General features: G+C 42.1%; 1 long non-coding RNA gene across 1 annotated transcript in view; it reads right to left on the bottom strand.

Annotated features, from left to right (window-relative positions):
* The window catches only part of LOC147362742 (uncharacterized), a 40,384-nt gene extending 25,680 nt beyond the window's left edge, over window positions 1-14,704 (bottom strand). The window contains exon 1 of the long non-coding RNA XR_015135791.1: window positions 14,542-14,704. This is a non-coding gene — a long non-coding RNA (uncharacterized LOC147362742). The remainder of the gene's footprint in view (window positions 1-14,541) is intronic.
* Window positions 14,705-18,155: the final 3,451 nt, after the last annotated feature.

Here is an 18,155-nt window from a genome sequence, read left to right as displayed (position 1 = left end):
AGTGTTGTACTCAATATGTCAGCAAATTTGGAAAACTCAGCAGTGGCCACAAGACTGGAAAATGTCACTTTTCATTCCATTCCCAAAGAAAGACAATGCCAAAGACTGTTCAAACTACTGCACAATTGTACTCATCTCACACGCTAGTAAAATAATGCTCAAAATTCTCCAAGCCAGGCCATGTGCTGTTGAAACAGTACATGAACCATGGACTTCCAGATGTTTAAGCTAGATTTAGTAGAGGCAGAGGAACCAGAGATCAAATTGCCAACATCTGCTTGATCATCGAAAAAGCAAGAGAGTTCCAGAAAAACATCTATTTCTGCTTTATTGACTATGCCAAAGCCTTTGTGTGGATCACAACAAACTGTGGAAAATTCTTAAAGAGATGGGAATACCAGACCACCTAATGTGCCTCCTGAGAAATCTGTATGTAGGTCAAGAAGCAGCAGTCAGAACTGGACATGGAACAACAGACTGGTTCCAAATCGGGAAAGGAGTATGTCAAGGCTGTATATTGTCACCCTGCTTATTTAACTTATATTCAGAGTACATCATGAGAAATGCTGGGCTGGATGAAGCACAAGCTGGAATCAAGATTGGAGAAATATCAATAACTTCAGACACACAGATGACACCACCCTTATGGCAGAAAATGAAGAAGAACTAAAGAGCCTCTTGATGAAAGTGAAAGAGGAGAGTGAAAAAGTTTGCTTGAAGCTCAACATTCATAAAACTAAGATTATGGCATCCTGTCCCATCACTTCATGGCAAATAGATGGGGAAACAATGGAAACAGTGGCAGACTTTATCATTTTGGGCTCCAAAATCACTGAAGATGGTGATTGCAGCCATAAAATTAAAAGACGCTTGCCCCTTGGAAGAAAAGTTATGACCAACCTAGACAACATATTAAAAAGCAGAGACATTACTTTGCTGACAAAGGTCCATGTAGTCAAAGCTATGGTTTTTCCAGTGGTCATATATGGATGTGAGAGTTGGACTATAAAGAAAGCTGAGCACCGAATAATTGATGCTTTTGAACTGTGGTGTTGGAGAAGACTTGTGAGTCCCTTGGACAGCAAGGAGATCCACCCAGTCCATCCTAAAGGAAATCAGTCCTGATTTCCTTCATTGGAAGGACTGATGCTGAAGCTGAAGCTCCAATACTTTGGCCACCTGATGTGAAGAACTGACTCCTTGGAAAAGACCCTGATGCTGGGAAAGATTGAGAGCGGGAGGAGAAGGAGATGGCAAAGGATGTGATGGTTGGATGGCATCACCACCTCGATGGCCATGAGTTTGAGTAAGCTCCAGGAGTTGGTGACGGACAGGGAAACCTGTGTGCTGTAGTCCATGGAGTCACAAAGAGTCAGACACGACTGAGCGACTGAACTCAATTGATTGATATATAAAATTATGGAATTGTAAAGGATTTCTTTAAAAAAGTGTATAAAATCTGGATAGGCCAGAAGGATTTTGGCTAGATGACCTCATGGTACCAGTTACCAAGTGACTAGTCTTTTTCTATTTCTCCTCATCTGTGTGGATTCCATGAAGTCCGGCAGTCTCGTGCCATCTAATGCTTCCACTTGCTTTCATAGGTAACACTGTCTCCACTAAAGCTGGGCTGTCTTCATTTCAGGACAGCCCCTTACTTAGGATTATAGACTCTGTGTAGGGAAGCCCACAGGGCCATGAAAGGAGAGCCCAGTGCCTACGGCAGGATGTAAATCTGGCATCTTCACTCACTCCTCTCTTTGTAAATCAGAGAAGGGGTGTGTGTGTGTGTGTGTAAGCATGCATGCTCAGGTGCCATTCTGTTCCCTGCAAGGGAAAATCTTCAGAATTTGTGCTATGCAAATTCATTTCCTCCATCTCAGCTCACACATTCCATCATGTGTAAACCAGATGTTACTGTCTAGAGAATGAATGAATATGTACCTAGATGCTCTGGGTTTGACAGCATGCCTTATGAAAAGAGAGCTTTGGAAAGCATCAGTGAAAAGCTTAAAGAAGGAATCCTGAAGGAAAGAAAAACATCAGTGGTCTGTAGAATTGAATTGGTGAAGATAAAATAGAGCACATTCATTCGTTCACTCACTCCACCATTATTGTTGAGCATGTACTTGGCCCTAGCTTACTTGTGCTTGCACTAGACTAAGTTCTGTGTCAACCATTAGAGTAAGGTACTGAATATAAGCGGCATTCAGTTGGGGTAACAGACTTAATTTATTTTTTAAAAATTATTTATTAAAAAATGTTATTGGAATATAGTTGATTTACAATGTTGTGGTAGTTTGAGGTGTACAGCAAAATGATCAGTTATACATATAGCCACTCTTTTTTTTTAGATTCTCTTCCCATGTAGGCCATTAGAGTATTGAGTAGAATACAAGCAGGTTTTTTTTTTTTTTAATTAGTTCTGTATTTTACATAGTATGTATATGGCAACCTCAGTCTCCCAGTTGATCCCTCCCCTCCTTATTTCCTGGTGACCGTAGGTTTGTTTTCTAAATCTGTGACTCTACTTCTGTTCTGTAAACAAGTTTATATATTGTACTTTTTAGATTCTACATATAAGCAATATCCTCTGATAGTCATCTTTCTATGTCTGATTCACTTTACTCAGCATGACATTCTCTAGGTCCATCCATGTTGCTGAAGGTGGCATAATTTTGTTGTTTTTTGACTCGATGGACATGAGTCTGAGTGAACTCCGGGAGTTGGTGATGGACAGGGAGGCCTGGTGTGCTGAGATTCATGGGGTCGCAAAGAGTCGGACACGAATGAGTGACTGAACTGAACTGAATTGAATATTCCATTGCACCCCAGTTTTCATTTCAATCCCAAAGAAAGGCAATGCCAAAGAATGCTCAAACTACCACACAATTGCACTCATCTCACATGCTAATAAAGTAATGCTCATAGAGGATCCTGCTGTGATGTATGTTGGAGAGTGTTTTGCCTATGTTCTCCTCTAGGAGTTTTATAGTTTCTGGTCTTACGTTTAGATCTTTAATCCATTTTGAGTTTATTTTTGTATATGGTGTTAGAAAGTGTTCTAGTTTCATTCTTTTACAAGTGGTTAACCAGATTTCCCAGCACCACTTGTTAAAGAGATTGTCTTTAATCCGTTGTATATTCTTGCCTCCTTTGTCAAAGATAAGGTGTCCATATGTGCGTGGATTTATCTCTGGGCTTTCTATTTTGTTCCATTGATCTATATTTCTGTCTTTGTGCCAGTACCATACTGTCTTGATAACTGTGGCTTTGTAGTAGAGCCTGAAGTCAGGTAGGTTGATTCCTCCAGTTCCATTTTTCTTTCTCAAGATCGCTTTGGCTATTCGAGGTTTTTTGTATTTCCATACAAATTGTGAAATTATTTGTTCTAGCTCTGTGAAGAATACTGTTGGTAGCTTGATAGGGATTGCATTGAATCTATAAATTGCTTTGGGTAGTATACTCATTTTCACTATATTGATTCTTCCAATCCATGAACATGGTATATTTCTCCATCTATTAGTGTCCTCTTTGATTTCTTTCACCAGTGTTTTATAGTTTTCTATATATAGGTCTTCAGTTTCTTTAGGTAGATATATTCCTAAGTATTTTATTCTTTTCGTTGCAATGGTGAATGGAATTGTTTCCTTAATTTCTCTTTCTGTTTTCTCATTATTAGTGTATAGGAATGCAAGGGATTTCTGTGTGTTGATTTTATATCCTGCAACTTTACTATAATCATTGATTAGTTCTAGTAATTTTCTGGTGGAGTCTTTAGGGTTTTCTATGTAGAAGATCATGTCATCTGCAAATAGTGAGAGTTTTACTTCTTCTTTTCCAATTTGGATTCCTTTTATTTCCTTTTCTGCTCTGATTGCTGTGGCAAAACTTCCAAAACTATGTTGAATAGTAATGGTGAAAGTGGGCACCCTTGTCTTGTTCCTGACTTTAGAGGAAATGCTTTCAATTTTTCACCATTGAGGATAATGTTTGCTGTGGGTTTGTCATATATAGCTTTTATTATGTTGAGGTATGTTCCTTCTATTCCTGCTTTCTGGAGAGTTTTTATCATAAATGGGTGTTGAATTTTGTCAAAGGCTTTCTCTGCATCTATTGAGATAATCATATGGTTTTTGTTTTTCAATTTGTTAATGTGGTGTATTACATTGATTGATTTGCGGATATTGAAGAATCCCACCTCTATGACCCACCTCCCAGAATATTGGAAATAAAAGCAAAAATAAACAAATGGGACCTAATTAAACTTAAAAGCTTCTGCACAACAAAGGAAACTATTAGCAAGGTGAAAATACAGCCTTCAGAATGGGAGAAAATAATAGCAAATGAAGCAACCAACAAACAACTAATCTCAAAAATATACAAGCAACTCCTACAGCTCAACTCCAGAAAAATAAATGACCCAATCAAAAAATGGGCCAAAGATCTAAATAGACATTTCTCCAAAGAAGACATACAGATGGCTAACAAACACATGAAAAGATGCTCAACATCACTCATTATCAGAGAAATGCAAATCAAAACCACCGTGAGATACCATTTCACACCAGTCAGAATGGCTGCGACCCAAAAGTCTACAAATAATAAATGCTGGAGAGGGTGTGGAGAAAAGGGAACCCTCTTACACTGTTGGTGGGAATGCAAACTAGTACAGCCACTATGGAGAACAGTGTGGAGATTCCTTAAAAAACTGGAAATAGAACTGCCTTATGATCCAGCAATTCCACTGCTGGGCATACACACTGAGGAAACCAGAAGGGAAAGAGACACGTGCACCCCAATGTTCATCGCAGCACTGTTTATAATAGCCAGGACATGGAAGCAACCTAGATGTCCATCAGCTGATGAATGGATAAGAAAGCTGTGGTACATATACACAATGGAGTATTACTCAGCCATTAAAAAGAATACATTTGAATCAGTTCTAATGAGGTGGATGAAACTGGAGCCTATTATACAGAGTGAAGTAAGCCAGAAGGAAAAACACCAATACAGTATACTAACGCATATATATGGAATTTAGAAAGATGGTAATGATAACCCTGTATACGAGACAGCAAAAGAGACACTGATGTATAGAACAGGCTTATGGACTCTGTGGGAGAGGGAGAGGGTGGGAAGATTTGGGAGAATGGCATTGAAACATGTGAAATGTCATGTATGAAACAAGATGCCAGTCCAGGTTCAATGCACGATGCTGGATGCTTGGGGCTGGTGCACTGGGACGACCCAGAGGGATGGTATGGGGAGGGAGGAGGGAGGAGGGTTCAGGATGGGGAACACATGAGAAATAAAGGAATAAAAAATTAAAAAAAAAAAAAGAAAAAAAAATAAAATTGACTGAAACTTTTAAAATGGTCTATAAAAAAAAAAAAAAAAAGTAATGCTCAAAATTCTCCAAGCCAGGCTTCAGCAATATGTGAATCGTGAACTTCCTGATGTTTAAGCTGGTTTTAGAAAAGGCAGAGGAACCAGAGATCAAATTGCCAACATCTGCTGGATCATCAAAAAAGCAAGAGAGTTCCAGAAAAACATCTATTTCTGCTTTATTGACTATGCCAAAACCTTTGACTGTGTGGATCACAATGAACTGTGGAAAATTCTGAAAGAGATGGGAATAACAGACCACCTGATTGGCCTCTTGAGAAACCTATATGCAGGTCAGGAAGCAACAGTTAGAACTGGACATGGAACAACAGACTGGTTCCAAATAGGAAAAGGAGTACGTCAAGGCTGTATATTGTCACCCTGTTTATTTAACTCATATGCAGAGTACATCATGAGAAATGCTGGGCTGGAAGAAGCACAAGCTGGAATCAAGATTGCCAGGAGAAATCTCAATAATCTCAGATATGCAGATGACACCACCCTTATGGCAGAAAGTGAAGAGGAACTAAAAAGCCTCTTGATGAAAGTGAAAGAGGAGAGTGAAAAAGTTGGCTTAAAGCTCAACATTCAGAAAACGAAGATCATGGCATCTGGTCCCATCACTTCATGGGAAATAGATGCAGAAACAGTAGAAGCAGTGTCAGACTTTATTTTTTTGGGGCTCCAAAATCACTGCAGATGGTGATTTCAGCCATGAAATTAAAAGACGCTTACTTCTTGGAAGGAAAGTTATGACCAACCTAGACAGCATATTCAAAAGCAGAGACATTACTTTGTCAGCAAAGGTCCGTCTAGTCAAGGCTATGGTTTTTCCTGTGGTCATGTATGGATGTGAGAGTTGGACTGTGAAGAGAGCTGAGCACCAAAGAATTGATGCTTTTGAACTGTGGTGTTGGAGAAGGCTCTTGAGAGTCCCTTGGATTGCAAGGAGATCCAACCAGTCCATTCTAAAGGAGATCAGTCCTGGGTGTTCTTTGGAAGGAATGATGCTAAAGCTGAAACTCCAGTACTTTGGCCACCTGATGCGAAGAGTTGACTCATTGCAAAAGACTCTGATGCTGGGAGGGATTAGGGGCAGGAGGAGAAGGGTACGACAGAGGATGAGATGGCTGGATGGCATCACTGACTCGATGGATGTGAGTCTGAGTGAACTCTGGGAGTTGGTGATGGACAGGGAGGTCTGGCGTGCTGCAATTCATGGGGTCACAAAGAGTTGGACACGACTTAGCGACTGAACTGAATATTCCATTGTATGTATGTGCCACATCCTTTTTATCCATCCCTCAACTGTGATTAATTAGTCATACAAGTATGAAACTGCAGCTGTGACTAGTGCCATCAAGAAGGAAAGGATGTCAATAGCCACTAAGGGGAGAAGTGACCTGCAAAGTGAGTTCAAGGATGATGGGGAAGCAGCTCACCCACAAGAGACTGTCTTTTGAAAACATTTACAGATGAGCCATTTTATACACAGATGGGGTGTGTTACAGTGTAAAAGAATGCCAATGATGAAAGGCGCTTGGTATCTGCCCTTTGATTTACAGGTGGGGAGTCGGAGGTCAGAGGTCATTTACAGGTGGGGAGTTGGAGGTCATTTCTATGTTGATGAACATAGAAAGTGTACCACCTGAGCCTTCTTATCTCCCTTCCTGATGCTTTCTTCCATCCACAGTGTTATTATCCACTAAATACTCCAATATGTAGGTGTATGTGTGTGTGTGTGTTTATGTAAATGAACACATAACTTGTTTGACTGCTTGCCTCTCCTGTCCTCCTCGAGGACAACGATTTTTGTTTTTATCATATGTTGCTCTAACCCCCTTTGCTGTAGGAATATTTGGCATATATGTAACACTATATGAAAATATTGAACCCAGTTTATAGTCAGTGATAAATAATTGTCACCTTCTGGCCCTCTGGTCATAGCTTTGCTGAAATGTTAAGACCATGCCTGTTTTCTTGGTTATCTGGTTAGCCCAGTACCCTGAGGGTTGAGACTTATGATCAGTCACCTGGGCAAATCTGCTCTTTCCACCCTTTGGTTTGAAAACCAGTTTAACCAGTTGTGTTCTGAGTCTGGGAAGGAGGAGTCTCATCACTGTTGAGTCAGTAAATACAAAAAAACATCATCCGCCTGACCCTGTGACCCTGAGTGTAGCCCTTATCCTTTCTGGATCTATTTCCGTATTTGCACAATACTTGTATCGTGGATTTGCGGTGATGATTTAAGAAAGGTGGCCATAAGAAGGCACTTGCATGGGGCCTGGCACGGTGTTGTTGTTGTTTAGTCACTTAGGTTGTGTCTGACTCTTTTGCAACTCCAGGGACTACAGCCCACCAGGCTCCTCTGTCCATAAAAATTTCTAGACAAGAACACTAGAGTGGGTTGCCGTTTCCTATGCCGGGGGATCTTCCCAACCTGGGAATTGAACCCGTGTTTTCTGTATTGGCAGGCAGATTCTTTGCCACTGAGCCACAGGGAAACCCCTGACACACAGTAGGCGCCCAATAAACATTTGGGAAGCTACTACTTGTTGAGAGGTAAGAGGGGGTGAATTGCATGGTTGGCAATGCCAAAGGAGTTGGATAAAATCATTGCAGGCCCAGCACAGGAGAGCTCAGGGAAGGCCATGTGACAGAGACGTGTCTAAGCAGTGGGAGGAGAGGCCACCTTGAAAGCTTATTTGGAAGTCTCTCTTGCCAGGGCTGTCTGCATCCTGGCTGGGTTCTTTCAGTTCTGCAATTTTATGAGTATCCTGTATGACTTACTAAGGCTCCTTTCTCTCGGCTCAACTCAAGGTAACTCAACAAGCATCAATAGTTTCTTTTCTCTGTCTAGTGAATATGAAGTGAATATGAGAGCAATAATTTTACCCTCCTACCCTTAAAAAGTTTGCCATCTAGAGGGGGTGGGGAAAAAGTAAGTTGCTGAGGCTCCATTCTATGGCCTAGAGAGAACACTTCTTCACCACTACAGTCCCTGTTTTTATAATAGTGCTTGGGACACAGTATTCACTGGATAAATATTTGCTGAACAAGTCATTATAGGTTTGAATTAGCCATCTCTGGATTTTCTCTTTCCCCATTAGGGATGAAGGAAAAGATGTTTCTTCATTGGCAATTGTGACCAGGCTTATTCAAACATTAGATTATTGACATTTGAGACCTGAGCAAAATAACAACACTTATTTTAGAAGACCTGTTATTTTCCATGCACCAGTTATATGCTTAGCCTGGAGAATTCTGTGGACAGTGGAGACTGGCAGGTTACAGTCCATGGGGTTGCAAAGAGTCAGACATGACTGAGCAACTATCACACTATATGATTTGAAAATATTATCTCTCCTTCACCTTACAGTAACATGAGCTAGGCTATGACCAGCCTTCTTTCACAGGTGATGACATTGAGGCTCAGAAGTTAAAGTTCAAAGGCATTCATGTCCAAAACCTATTCTCCTCAATGTAGTTTAGGGCAGTGGTGGTCTCACTTGGATGTTTGGGTAGAATTGGGTCCCCACAGTAGCTTCAACCTGCATTTCTTCCATTGGAATGAGTGTGTGAGTGTAATTCTTTCAGTACCTCCTAAATTCCTGAACTGACCCAGCGTCTGCTCAATCCCCTGTGTTTTGAACAGTCTATAAGTGATTCAATGTGATAAAATTATCACAACAACCCACACCCACAATATTTAGAGAATATTCGAAAAAGGCAACACTCCCAACACTTTTAGAAGCAATCTCAAGCAAGATTATGTTTCTGAAATGAAATATGCAATAAAACTAGACCTACATAGCTTCTGCCAGCCAGACACCACAGCAAAGATTTAGCAGCATCTAGGGGAAGAATCGGAGAAGGCAATGGCACCCCACTCCAGTACTCTTGCCTGGAAAATCCCATGGACGGAGGAGCCTGGTGGGCTGCAGTCCATGGGGTCACTAAGAGTCGGACATGACTGAGTGACTTCACTTTCACTTTTCACTTTCATACCTTGGAGAAGGAAATGGCAACCCACTTCAGTGTTCTTGCCTGGAGAATCCCAGGGATGGGGGAGCCTGGTGGGCTGGCGTCTATGGGGTCGCACAGAGTCAGACACGACTGAAGTGACTTAGCAGCAGCAGGGGAAGAATATTATCCAGAGACAACACAAACAACACAAGGAAACAATGGCATGTTTCAACCCTGCTGGATGCCATCCTAGTTGTGTCAGGAGTCCAGAGATCATCTTGCATGTAGGGCAAATGTAAGAGGAAGAAGCGACTCATCAAGGGTTTGAGGAGGAAAAGTACCTGGAGTAAAATCTACCTATCCTAGACCGCCTGCTCTTTCAGAGAATAACATTCCTAGTTTCCTGAAACATTCCTAGCTTCCTGAAAAAGTGCGGACATTCCCTTTGGTAGTCCCCTCTCCCCCATCATGGGGACTTAAATACTTCTATAAGTCCTCTTGCACACACCCCCACTTAAGGTTCATTCAGTACTTTTAAACATCTGAATCCCTAAATCCCCACCTTCTCTGTGAGTCCTGAGCGTTCCTCTGTCCCCAATTCTGAACTGATGTAGGTTTGTCTGGGGACTAGGCTCTGTCCTGTTTTGAGCAGGCTTGCATGGGAAAAGGGCCAGGTTCTGTATCTACCCCACCTCAGCTCTCCATGTTTTGCTCCTCTCTCTGCATTGCATTGCCCCAGTCCATCTGCAACCCCATACCGTAGTGGTGTGCTATGGTTGTGCTGCTTCCCTGTCTAAAAGATTTCACTTCCTTCTCTTAGGTCCTACCTGGTTCTCACGTTTGTTTCATCTGAAGAGTTTTATAATTTTTAGGTATACCTAGTTTTTTGAACCATACCATTTCAAGAGTATATATATGTACATATCTTGGAGTTGTCCTTTAGAGGCAGGTATAGGGAGTGCAATCCCACCTAAGGAGAGGGAGCGGGGCATTACTCTTGTTATCGTGAAATATACCTAATGACACCTGAGATTTTCTACACTGATCTTGCCCATCTTTCTACTGAAATTTGTTCCATTGTTCCCAGCTCCGTGTGACATAGCTCGCCTAGTAGTAAAGGGTGGGTTGTCCAGTTGTCCTTATGATGGACCTTCTTATATGGCTCTAAGAGGCATCTCTTTTCAGCACACTGGATGGGCTCCCTCTGCAGTAGAGTCACTCCATTGTGCTCCTTGATTCTTGTCTCCTGTTAGGGGAAATTATCCCCCTGCCCTCCTGTGTCCATGAGGGAATGCTGACTCCCAGAGGCGATGTTGGAATAGCACTTATAGCTCTCTTGTTATCCCTGTATACCTTGCAGCAGTAGAAGAGTGATTTAGAGTGGAATATTGGGAGTCTGACGTCTTTGTCTGTCTTTCTCATTTAAGCAAGGTTAGAGTAATAAATAACACTGCTCCCGACATCCAGGCCTCATTAATCCTTGAGGTGCTGCCTTGATAGCAATGAATGTAAGTTTTCCCTCTGTTCTTCCATGGAAGGAGCCTTTCAACAGGCAGATTCTGTCCCCGCAAGGGGGTAGGGGGGAGGATGAAACAAGAGAAGCATGCCTGGATAGATCCCACTGCTCTGCTTCTACCTGGGCAGATACATTCAATTACTTAGAGGTGGAATCGCAGTGGCTTCTCCAATGACTCAGCAGGTAAAGAATCCACCTGTATTGCAGGAGTATCAGGAGACTCGTGTTTAACCCCTGGGTTGGGAAGATAATTTGGAGGAGGAAATGGCAGCCTATTCCAGTGTTCTTGCCATAAAAATTCCATGAACAGAGGAGCCTGGGGGGCTACAGTCCAAAGGATTGCAAAGAGTCAGACACAACTGAGCACATATGCATGATGACTTAGAGGTAGAGAGGTGGGGTATGGGGTGGTGGTTGTTGTTCAATCACTAAGTGATGTCCAACTCTTTGTGACCCCATGAACTGCAGCAGGCCAGGCTTCCCTGTCATTCACTGTCTCCTGCAGTTTGCTCAAACTCGTGTCCATTAAGTTGGTGATGCCATCCAATCAATTCATCCTCTGTCATCCCCTCTCCTCTTGTCTTCAATCTTTCCCAACATCAGGGTATTTTCCAATGAGTTGGCTCTTCACATCACATAGCCAAAGTATCAGAGCTTCAGCATCAGTCCTTCCAATGACTATTCAGGGATGGTTTCTTTTAGGATTGACTGGTTTGATCTCCTTGCTGTCCAAAGGACTCTCAAGAGTCTTCTCCAGCACCACAATTCACAAGATTCAGTTCTCAGCCTTCTTTATGGTCCAGCTTTCATATCCATATATGACTACTGAGGTTTGGGGGTAGGGATATAGAAAAGCTGTGTATGGCCAAGATTAAAACTATGTTCTCCAACCCAGAGCTTCTAGCACTAACTCTAATATATGTATCCTGAACTGATACACATTGTTTTTTTTCTTTTATCCTGAAATGATTCACATTTCAGTTGGAACTCAGAAAGGGAGAGAAGTGTGATTGATTTACCCCTGTAACTCTAAACAGCCTTTCCTCTGCTGGGTCTTCCTGGATCTGTCTCCCATGCTGATGGAGTAATGGTTGAAAGGCCCCCTTTCCTCTTTTAAAAGAAGTGTTGTCCAGACATGTTTATTCTCCCTTTTCATGTCTGTTCAGCCAGGCTTTGAAGCTCACTGCCTTTCTCCAGAGGAAATCCCTCTCTTCCTCCAGCTCAATCAAGGTGTCATTCTTCATTTTTGGTGTACTCTCCATAGCAGTTCTTCTGAAGGAAAGATCTAAAACCCTTTTTCCCCCCTCTGTACGGGTCAATATCATTCTTCCTTAAGTCTTGATTAAATCTGATTCCTAGAGACTGCACATTTCAACTATTTACTTCCACTTAGTTTTTCTATATATTAGAAAACCCAGTGAGGGGTTTTATTCCCTTAAATGGTAAAGTTCCCTTTAATATTTAGAATGCTCTTGGATGAAAGCACTGCAAAATTCAACTTAATTTAAATAACTTGATAGCTTCGCATATCTGGAAGTCCAGAGGAAACACACATTTCAGAATCGATATAACCAGGGATTCCAGCTCCATTCTGCTTCCCTTGGAACTGCCCTTCACTTTGAGTTGGTCTGTTTCTGAGCCTGTTCTCAGCAGTTTGGCCCTCATGGATGACAATGTCTAGAAACAGAATGGATGATCCCTTCTGCATATTTCCCAGAACAAGGAAGACCTTTTCTAGAAATTCCATCATACCCTTTTCCTGAAGTAAAATTGGTCTGTGTTGAGCCTCATGTCCATTTCTGGAGCAGTCACGCAGGAACCCCTCCTGGGTTTGGGGTGGGCTTTCCTTCTGCTGAGGCGTGTGGGTGGGAGAGGGGTGGTTACTGGGATGGAGGGGAATTCTGCTCTGAGAGAAAGAGGCAGGAACCGGATATGGGTAGATAACCCAAATACCCTGCCACAGCCTCATTCCCCTAAACCATTCACTGATAGAATCTGTGGGCTGAACCCACAGTCTGGATCTCTGAAACTCGTGCCCGTGGCCAGGGGTCATGTTCAGGATAACTTGACACCAGGGAAGACCAGCTGCTTCTGAGAGGCTCTGGACAAACTATATGCATGCAGGAGACTCCAAAAGACGCTCCTTAGCTTTGGAAGCAGTTCAACGTAAGATAAAGAAGAATCCATTTCAAGTTGCTTATACAGAGCCACTTACATTCTTGTAATGCTAGTATTTTAAAGGCAAAGCCTTCATGTTAATGGTCAGCTAGGAATTAATCTAGATATTTATGGTTTACAGGCCTGGCTGAGATAGGCAATCCTTTTATCAGCAAGGAAAACACAAAAATTTGGCTCAAAAAAAAGGTTTAATTATACAGAAAGCACAGAGAGGCAAGAGGAGGGAGGAACAAATTGAGAGTAGTATGGACATATAATCACATACCATTTGTAAAATAGCTAGCTAGTGGGAAGCTGCTGTATAGCACAGGGAATCTAGCTTGGTGCTTTGTGATGACCTAGATGGGTGGGAGGCTCAGGGGAAGGCTCAAGAGTGAGGGGATATATGTATACACATAGCTGATTTACGTCATTGTATAGCAGAAACTAACACAACAATGTACAGCAATTGCACTCGATTATAAAAAAATTAACTAAGTAGAACTGTGATGTCGGAGAAGACTCTTGAGAGCCCCTTGGACTGCAAGGAGATCCAACCAGTCCATCCTAAAGGAAATCAGTCCTGAATATTCATTGGAAGGACTGATGCCGAAGCTGAAATTCCATTACTTTGGCCACCTGATATGAAGAACTGACTCATTTGAAAAGACCATGATGCTGGGAAAGATTGAAGGTGGGTGGAGAAGAGTTGACAGAGGATGAGATGGTTGGATGGCATCACCAACTCAATAGACATGAGTTTGAGTAAACTCCAGAAGTTGGTGATGTACAGGGAAGCCTGGTGTGCTGCAGTCCATGGGGTCGCAAAGAGTCAGACATGACTGAGTGACTGAACTGAACTCAAGTAGATTTAATAAAGAAAAAGCAAATGTAAAAAATCATCATTAAAAGAGCAAAGCAGGAAACTATCCCTGGAGATCCCATGGAAAAATGTTTGTATGACTGAGTCTGTGGATTCCTGTGGTAAGGGATGATAAGAGTCATCATTAATTAAAACTGTAACTCTGGGATCTTTCATTATGGACTTTATTTTTCCATTTAAGAATGTCACTTTTGTGATCATTCCAGGTACAGGAAGAGATATCTTTCCTTGGGCTTCATGTAACCATTTATACAAGTTGATCACTGTGTAATATCTTGTGCTATTAAAAACCATATGCTCTTAAATATTTATAATGAGGAAAGTAATATTCAGCATCTTACATGAATTATTAACAGCCTCTACATACATCTTCTAACTCGATTACAGTGTGTGTTGTACCTCTGCTGTTGAAATTTACCTTCCCACTTCAGTTATTATGTTTGTGGCTAAGGAATGATGGGTCCCCAAGGAGTATTGTGACCCAGAATTGGTTTTCATATGTTGAATACAACTTCCCAGAGTTTTCATATCCATTCACTTGCTGACAACTCATATGTGTATCCATATAAATACAAAATTAAAAGTCTTATTATTGAGATTTCAAGAATATATTAAAAGAAAGAGTACTTGCCTGGACATCGCGTGACCTGAGTTCTAGTCATAGACTTGCTGTTGACTTGCTGGGTGCCTTGGGCAAGTCCCTTCTTGCTTCATGTTCCTCATCTGTGAAGTGAGGATTTGGGAATAGACAAGATTTATTTCCTGCAGAGCACAAGGAGGCTCAGGTCACACACCTGAGAGGCTGGAGGAAAGACAGCTGCAGAAACTCATCGAGAATTTGGCCAATGAGACATGCTTCTGGAACTGAACAAGCCATAGGCAAGTGTAGTTTTCCAATGGGAGGAGAGGATGGTGGTTAGATTTCACCTTGTGACTAGAACTTATTCAGAAGGAAACGGATCATTCCACTGTCAGCCATCCTGAACAAGAAATACTGTGGTTCTTAGTAGTAAGGGAGAGGAAGATTTTCTTCTTAGTGTAGACTGAAAGTTTGTGTCCCCTCAAATTCATGTTGAAATCCTAGTCCCAGGGTGATGATATTAGGAGGTGGGACTTGGGGAAGTGATTAGGTCATAGGGGTGGAGCAAAGTCACTCAGTCATGTCCGACTCTTTTCGACCCCATGGACAGTAGCCAACCAGGCTCCTTCGTCCATGGGATTTTCCAGGCAAGAGTACTGGAGTGGGGTGCCATTTCCTTCTTGAGGGGCTCGTCCTGACTCAGTGATCAAACCCAGGTCTCCCACATTGTAGGCAGACACTTTACCATCTGAGCCACCAGGGAAGTCCATAAGCAGGATTAGTGCCCTTATAAAAGGGCCCAGAGAAGGCTCCCTCCCCACTTCCACTATGTAAGTACACAGTGAGAAGATGGCTGTCTAAGAACCAAGAAGCAATCCTCATCAGATACCGAATGGGTTCATGCACTGATCTTGGATTTCATAGCCTTCAGAACTGTGAGAAGTAACTGTCTGCTGTTTATAAGCCCCCAGCTTATGGTGTTCTCCTGTGCTCTGTTGCTCAGTCACGTACAAGTCTTTGCAACCTCATGGACTGTAGCCTGCCAGACGCCTCTGTCCACGGAATTTTCCAAGCAAGAATACTGGGGTGTGTTGCCATTAGCTCCTCCAGGGGATCTTCCTGACCCAGGGATCACCACTGAGCCACCTGGGAAGTTCTATGGTGTTTTTTAGAGTGGCTTAAGCTGATTGAACATATATCTACTTGAAATCTAAACTCACACATGTGGAGATGACTTGAAAGGTCTTGGGTAAAGGTAGAGTTCACAAGAAATGGGGCAGGAGTTGAGTAAGGATTTTGAGGTTGGATTTGTGTCAACAGGTTTTATTTACAGCTTCTAGAAAATGCAAATTATCCTTTCTCCTTTGTTAGATACTGGGGTCTTCAGCATGTCTTTTTGACATAACTTGGGTCTGAGTTCTATTATGGGCAATTAAAGAGATCAGTGTACCTACCTGTGATACAAGCTGATACAAGCTGGGGTCTTAGGGAGGTCAATACTTCTCAGACAGACACCAGAAGCTATAGAGGAAGCATCATGGAGACTTGCCCAGGAATCTGGGTGGAAGGACTGGAGGAACTTGTTTCAGGGCTCATGAGATGCAATCTTCTGGGAAGCTCTGGGATTTAACAGGTGAGAGCAGGATCCATGTCTGGGGCAGGCTAGGGAGCTAAGATCATCTTACACTCCATGCTGAAGATCTTAGCTTTCATCTAGGAAATGGGAGGCGCTCAGAGTCTTTGGAGCCAGGTGTCCATTATCATCTTTATATTTCATAAAGGAAACTGTGAAGACAGTGTAAAGTGGTAATGGGGAAGAGAAATGGAAATTGGTCCAGTGTCACTCTTTGCATTCTCTGTCAGGTTTCATAAATTCCAGGAACTCAGGTTTGGGGCTACAGATGTCTAGAGTAGCCAGTCTGGTGATCTTGAGTTCTCATTTTGAACATCAGGTTGTCCAGATTTCCTAGTCCCTTTAAACTCCTCAGTAGAGCAGAGCACAGGTGACTCACATCTCTAAGTTTGCATTTAGCGCATTGATAAGCATCACTATTTGAAATCTTCAAAAAGAAGGAGAGTGAAAACACATTATGTGTGTGTATATGTGTGCATGTGCAGGTGCATGTTGTCTGCCTGTGTGAGTGCACACCCAAGTGTGTGTACTGCTTGGATTTTACAGCATGAAACCTCAAGTGCAGGATGAAGAAAGTGCCAGCCCAGGAGTTAGAATACCTGTGCTCTTATTCCTGCTCCTCCTGTGCTGTGCTCAGCCACTCAGTTGTGTCCGACCCCATGGACTGTAGCCCGCCACACTCCTCTGTCCACGGGATTTCCCAGTCAAGAATACTGGAGTGGGTTGCCATTTCCTGCTCCAGGGGATCTTTCTGACCTAGACATCAGACCTGCGTTTCTTGTGACTCCTGAATTGGCAGGCAGATTCTTTACCAGTAACATCATCTGGGAAGCCCACTGTTATTCTTGCCCTGTGCCAATTAGCCATTTAACTCTGGGTAGATCACGGCTTACCTAGGAGTCTCCTTCCTTCTCTGTCGAATGGAAATAGGGAGTGAACTAGACTTCCAAGCACTGTATCAAATATTACATTTTTATTTTATAAATAATATCTTCCATCATAACTTAGAACTGGCACAGAGTTTACAGACATTGTAAACTGCTTAAACTCCGTGGCATCCCATATATTTTATGTAAGAAAAAAATAAATAACAGAAACAGAGGGAAGACTATATTGGATTTGACCTTGGCAGTTTCATTTTTAGAAATGTTTTCAAAATGGCATGAACAAGCAAAAAAATAATCTAAGCAAACAACTGAGAGACCTTTTACCATGGAAACCATGAGACAATAGAGATTGTGCTGTGGAAATGAATGAAACTGACAGTATGAACATGTAATACACTGGGAACATTTCTGCTTTGCAGAAGACTTGGAAAAAATAAGGTCTTTTGGTATCTGCCCATCAATAAGGAATGAAGGTCTGAATTCCAAAATATGATATTAAACTCACTTATATTAAAATAAGACAAAGTTTGATAAATGTTGGAGCAAAATATTTCAACAGAAAAATTTTTCAACAACAAAATATTGAGGTTTTGGACCAAATAATTCTTCATTGTTGGGCGGGGGCGGGGGTGGGGGCACTGTCCTGGGCATTGTAACATGTTTTACCAACATCTCTGGCCACAAACTAGATGCAAGTAGCATCGTTTCCCTCATCCCCACATTGTAGAAATTAAAAATATCTCCAAGTACTACTGAATATTCCCTGGAGAACAAAACTACTCCCATTTGAGCATCACTGTCCTAGCATCAGGATTTTTAAAGAGTAAGTAAGCATCGTATTTTCTTCTCAGGTGGCTCAGTGTTAAGGAACCCGACTGCCAATGTAGGAGACTTGGATCCAATCCCTGGGTTGGGAAGATCCCCTGGAGGAGGAAATGGCAACCCACTTCAGTATCCTTGCCTGGGAAATCCCAGGGACAGAGGAACCTGGCAGGCTACAGTCCCTAATAGGATCACAGAATCAGACGCAATTGAGTGACTGAGCATGCACACAAGTATAAGATTTAGAGCCAGACAGACCTGGATTTGATTCTTGGTCCTGCTATTTACTAGCTGTTTAATCTCAGAAGAGTTATTTGTCCTTC

This window comes from Bos grunniens, chromosome 11 (genome assembly GCF_055505025.1).
Source record: "Bos grunniens cultivar Pamir isolate PY7600 chromosome 11, Bosgru_T2T1.0, whole genome shotgun sequence".
Lineage (NCBI taxonomy): Eukaryota > Metazoa > Chordata > Mammalia > Artiodactyla > Bovidae > Bos > Bos grunniens.
This window is presented reverse-complemented; position numbering and strand designations above follow the sequence as displayed.